Source organism: Diplotaxodon limnothrissa, linkage group LG10 (genome assembly GCF_057381915.1).
Source record: "Diplotaxodon limnothrissa isolate DT_005_m linkage group LG10, D_limnothrissa_male_GT1.1, whole genome shotgun sequence".
In the NCBI taxonomy this organism is placed as follows: Eukaryota; Metazoa; Chordata; class Actinopteri; order Cichliformes; family Cichlidae; genus Diplotaxodon; species Diplotaxodon limnothrissa.
The window spans coordinates 23,135,288-23,141,287 of record NC_140605.1 but is presented as its reverse complement, the minus strand read 5'-3'; positions in this window follow the sequence as shown (position 1 = coordinate 23,141,287).

Here is a 6,000-nt window from a genome sequence, read left to right as displayed (position 1 = left end):
CAATGCTAACCACAGTACCGGAGTTCCATCACATCCCAAGGGTAGATAGAATATTTCTATATTACATAAAATAAAATAAAAACTCACTTACAAAGTGATGTCAGTTTAAACTGCCTATGCAAAAACAGCTAATTTGTGTCTTTAAATTACAAGAGTAAAACAATTAGGACTTTATTTGAGTTCATTTGAAAATAGCGTTTGCCATAGTGTAAAAAATATAATAAAAGCCATCAAAGTAATCCAAACAGAAATCAATGAAGTTAAAAAAAGAACATAGGGCTTGTATTTCATCCTTCTAATGACTTCACTTGCTGTTTTAGAGAGGAGCAAAAGTGTAATTTTTAGGTTTTCTAAACTTATAATAGTACAATAAGGATTTCAGAATGTGAATGTGAATCAGGCATTCTGGAACTGTTATAAATTCATAAATAACCATGTAAACCATTACAACCATTAGACACTGTCCTCAGTGCTTTATCATAAAACATCCTCATAACTAATTATCGATATTAGTGCAACATTAATTAATTAACCCTTAGAACTTAAAACATAAGAGCTACAAGGTTAGGGTTAGGTTGTAGCTCAAGCTACATTTTAGATGTTTGCACTTGCATGTGCAGAATCTGTGTCTATGCCACTTTGTGTCTATGCCACTCTTTGACCTCTTTATGACCTCTGTAAATAGTCTTAACTTGCCAGATTTGGCTGAAATGATATGTTAGGGTTAAAGCTTTTGTGATACTACCTTACATATTAATTTGCTGCCAAATGTCTTGGCAGCAGTAACGTTAATAATAAGCATTTAGAAGAATAATATTTATTTGAGGTGGCAGGCATGCACGCACATAACTAAAATAGCTCTTTGTATAATTACTCTAACAAGGAGAGGTAAGTTATAACACACTAGCTCTAGCTAAACACAAACATATAACAACAATCAGGTAAGAAAAAAAAGGTGTTAAGTAGAAAGACTTTGCAGACAGATGACTTCATATTAAATGAGACACAGAAAACAAGTCATCCTTTCAAGACAATAGCCTCAAGAAGGTTTCTCATGCATCCGTTGTACAAAAATGTCCCTGTTTCCTAAGCATTTTTCACTTCCTGTTTTATCATTTATAACATTGAGAAGTCATCCCAAACAAGGGTTTCATTACCTTGGTAATTGTTGCACTAATGAGAAGCTTGTTTATCTAGGAGGAGTAATTAGATGTGTCATTAAGCATCAATTAGGCCCATGGCGTTTTAATCTGGCATTAGGATGCAGCCAGAAAGAATGTTCCCATGCCTACTCCAGATTGGGCACAGCTTTTATGAAAGATACTTTGCACAATTTGCCCCAAGACAGAGGGGGATGAGTTCTCGTAACCTGGCCACTCACAGAACAGAAAATATATTTTAGTGCTTAGTCCAAATAAGTGTGTCTTGGTAGCAGTATATGAATACAGAATATAGAGTCCAGACAGCCAGAGCTTTGTCAAGGAATCAGCCAATCATAGAAAACAGTTATACAGTCACGTGAAGAAGAACATTGTCATGACTGTGCGGTCCTGTGGGAGAAAAAATAAAAAACAAACAAACAAAATTATTTCTGGCCCACTCTTCTCCACAGTGTTGCGTCAGTTCTCTTGCAGGCTTTATTTATGTACAGCTGTCTTATGGTCCTGCTACAGAGTTTCAGTCAGGTTGAAGTTTAGATTTTAAAGGGGCCCTTGATTTTTTTTTTCTTTTCTTTTTAGGCCATTGTTTTGCAGATTTGCTGCTGTTCTTGAGATTGTTGTCTTGTTGCATGACCCACTTTTGGCCAAGCTTCAGCTGTCAGGCAGATGGCCTCACAAAGAATATTTTGGCATAATGTTCAGGGTTGACTCGATGACTGCAAGGTGCACAGGTCCTAGGTAAATCAAGCTCAAATCAGTAGCCTACTACCATGCTTGACATTTGATATTTGTGTTTATGCTGATATGCTGTGTTGTTTTCATTGTGTTATGGCTAAAAATTTCCACTTTGGTCTTATCTGTTCAAAAGACAAACCACAAGACTTCAAAGGACGTCTTCAAAGGAAGTCTTGTGTTGTGCTTAGGTACAGCTTTGCAAACCTAAGCTCTGCTGCCATGTTCCTGGCAAACCTTCCAAACAAGCCTTTCTTGCTTAGTCTTTTTCTAACTGTACTGTCATGAACTTTAACATTTAACATACAAACTAAGGCCTGTAGAATTTGAGATGGAGGCCTGGGTTTTACACAGTCTGTCCTTGGAGTGAATTTACTGGGACATCCTGTCCTGGAAGATTGTGACATTGTGACACACACCTACTCCAAAACAGCAAGCTGCAGGGGTGGACCTAGAGAAATCTTCTTAGGGTGGCATGAGGGTAGCATGGAAATCAAATGGGGTGGCAAAATCAGAGCCTTTTTTTAAAAACACATATAAAGGTGTTAAATATGGCTAAAATTATTCAAATCCAGTAAGTATGCACGTTTGCCATATAAATATTGTCTATAACTTAATTATTGTCTGTATTTTTTAATTAAAAATCTCAGTTACATAAAACGTGAATTTTTGGTTTTATGTTCTGTATAGCCTGTATAATAAATAAATATGCATTGGGTTGAGCCCCCCAAGGCATTTTCCTTGGGGGGCTCAACCCGGGGTAGCGGTCATGTCCGGTTAGGTGCTCTGTTGGCTCTCAGGTGACTGTTTCCTCGCGGCTGCGTGCAGCGGGACTAGGGGAGGGTCTGTGCTGACGGACGTGGGTTACTGACCTGGTAGCCTGGCTGCCCCTGGGTGGGTCCGGGATGGGCGTGAGGTTCTGGGGGCGCTCCGTCTCTGGGCTGGGGCCCGGACCGGGCCTCGGGGGCTTGGGTCCTGGTTGGTGTGTTGCCGGGGTTGTGGGCGGGTGGGTGCATGGGGGCCCAGCCCTGGAGCAGGGTGCCGCCGGTGCATCGAGCCACCTGGGGGGCTCTTCAACTGGTGGGGAAGATTGTCACATCTTGCAGGAGCTTTCCTCTCCTCAGGGGCTCTCTCTACAGGAGGGGGAGATACAGGAGAGGTGGAGGAAGATCTCAGCCTGGGTGTTTATTGTCTTATGTAGTCTGGAAGAAGAGTGGATGGTGGGGTGGGTGCAGTTTTCTCTGTGGTGGGGTTGGGTGGACTGTCCTCGGCTCTGTGGGGCCGGGAGGCGCTGCTGCGCTGGGCCCCGGTCTGGATGGGCCTGGGCCCCCTTTCCCTGGTGGGTCGCGGAGTATGGGGGTGCCTACTGGGGTTCTGTACACATGATATGGCTTTGCTATTTATGTGAACTCGTAGTAATTACAACCACTCAAATAAACTACTGCTTATGCGTGAATATCCCAACTAAGAACATACATTAAAACAAAACCTTAATCTATTGTTAAATGGACTGTACAAAATACCACTTAACAAACAAACTGTCTTAGAACGAGAATGACTTTAATCCTGCCCTGGGAACCAGGATTTATTGGATAGGATGTTACTAGCCCCACAGTGATAAATGATTTAGGTATTTTAAAGCATACTGCAAACAGATGGTATGAAAAAGCCAAAAAAAAGTGCAACTTCAGTGAACTAACACAATGCTTCTTTTATTATTTAACATCTGGGTCCTGGTCTCTTTCCAAACATATGTACAAGATTAGAAACCATACCTTACCATGCTAAATCTCACAGTGAATACTACATTTAGCTGTTGCATTAAATCTGGGTGCCTTTGTGGGATAAACTATATGCAAACTGACTGTTACATACATGGTGAACAGAAAACATTTATTATGCTTATTATTATTGTGATGTTTGCATGTTGGGAACATTACAATAGTTGAGAATTTGGGAGCAATACAATGCCTATCTGATTGCATAATGGAAGAGGAAACATCGCTATCTGTATTAAATGTTGCTTTCTTTATTGCTTTACCTAAAGAGATAGTTACCAAAATCCTGTAATTGCATAATGTAGTTTTTAGCTTTTAGGAGAAAATAATGCTTCTTAAAACTAGTTTTTGGGAAATGACACAACTTTTGTTGTTTTGCCTTTGTGATTAAAGTACCGACTTCTCAAGTCTCAAGGGGGCTTACAAAAGCATTGCATTAACTGTTTAACCAAAAAAACATGCTTTGGGTTGAGTGACCGCTGAAGAACATCCCATTTCTTTGCACTGATAAACTCTTGGGTTGCCTTTACATCATGCTGTGGGTCCTTTGCACTGTGAAGCAGATTCCAATCAGTTTTGCAGCATTTGGCTGTATAAGCCATGTCATGTCATAACATTGCCTCTGCCATGTTTGATGTGGTACAATTCAGATCACTGTTCCTTTCCTTCTTCATACTGTTCTCTTCCTATCATTCTGCTATAAGTTTCATCTGTCTAACGAGTTGTTTGTTATAGCGTTGCAGGCTTGTTTAGATGTGATTTGCAACAAATTCTTTTTTTTTTGAGCCCAATGATAGCCACCATGATAGTGCATCTTCTATCTGTATGGATCTCAACTATCAAATGCAAGTGCAACACTTATGTATTTTGTCTTTTTTGTCACTGAATAGCAACTAAATAGGCTCCAACTGGATATCAAATTACTTGTCTGTCAATTGTCCAATTACTTTTGAGCCTCTAAAACTGGAGTAGTATATATACAAAAACATCTGTAAGTCCTAAACAGTTCATGGACTACTTTTGATAAACCCACTGAATTAAAGCTGAAATTCTGCTCTTCAATTGCATCTTAATTGGGTGATTTTAAATCCACTGTAGTGGTGTACAGAGACCAAATTACAAACAAAGTGTAATTTTCCAAAACCTCTTGGTCAGTAAATCAGACAAAGCACCCAAACAAGACAACTTATGCAAGACCAAAGTTGGAGAAAAAGTGGGAATTCCAAAAAAAAAAGTGGTCCCTTCCAATGTGGAGGCAAGCACTCCACATTGGAAGGGACCAGTGGAGGGAATTCAAGCATCTGACTAGGATGCCTCCTGGACTCCTCCTAAGCAAGGTGTCCCAGGCACGTCCTCCTGGATGGAAGCCCCAGGGCAAACCCAGGATATACTGGAGGGTGACTTGAGAGAAGGAGACTTACAATCGGGCTATAATACCAGTGACCTGGCCCCAGATAAGTGGGATAAAATTGATGGATGTCTGGATGGATAAATCAAAGTCATATACTGACATTGTGGTGGCCTGTATATGTTGTAGCTTTTTGTTTATTTATTTATATATTCATTTTTAGAGTGGCATTTTTCCTGCCGGAAAAGGGTGGAGTGCCCACTCTGGGTCGGGAATGAGTTCCTGCCTCAAGTGTAGGGGTTCAAGTATCTCGAGGTCTTGTTCACGAGTGATGGGAGAAGGGAGCCGGAGATCGACAGACGGATTGGTGCTGCGGCCACAGTGATGCGGACACTGCACCGGTCCATCGTGATGAAGAGAGAGCTGAGTGTAAAAGCAAAGCTCTCAATTTACCGGTCGATCTATGCCCCTACCCTCACCTATGGCCACGAGCTGTGGGTAGTGACTGAAAGAATGAGATCGCGGATCCAAGCGGTGGAAATGAGTTTCCTCCAAAGGGTGGCTGGCCTCTCCCTTAGAGATAGGGTGAGAAGTTCATTCATCCGGGAGGGGCTCAGAGTAGAGCCGCTTCTTCTCCACAACAAAAGAAGCCAGCTGAGGTGGTTCGGGCATCTAACAAGGATGTCTCCTGGGCGCCTCCTGGGTGAGGTGTTCCAGGCATGTCCCACCGGGAGGAGGCCCAGGGGCAGACCCAGGACACGTTGGAGAGATTATATCTCTCGGCTGGCCTGGGAACACCTTGGTGTTCCCCCGGATAGGTTAGAGGAGGTGGCTGGGGAGAGGGAGGTCTGGGATTCTCTGCTTAGGCTGCTGCCCCCGTGACCCGGTCCCGAATAAAGCGGAAGAAGATGGATGGATGCATTTTTCCATTTTTCTTTTCTTTTTTAGCTTCTCTTTTTCCTTACTCCACCCTTTGGTCAAG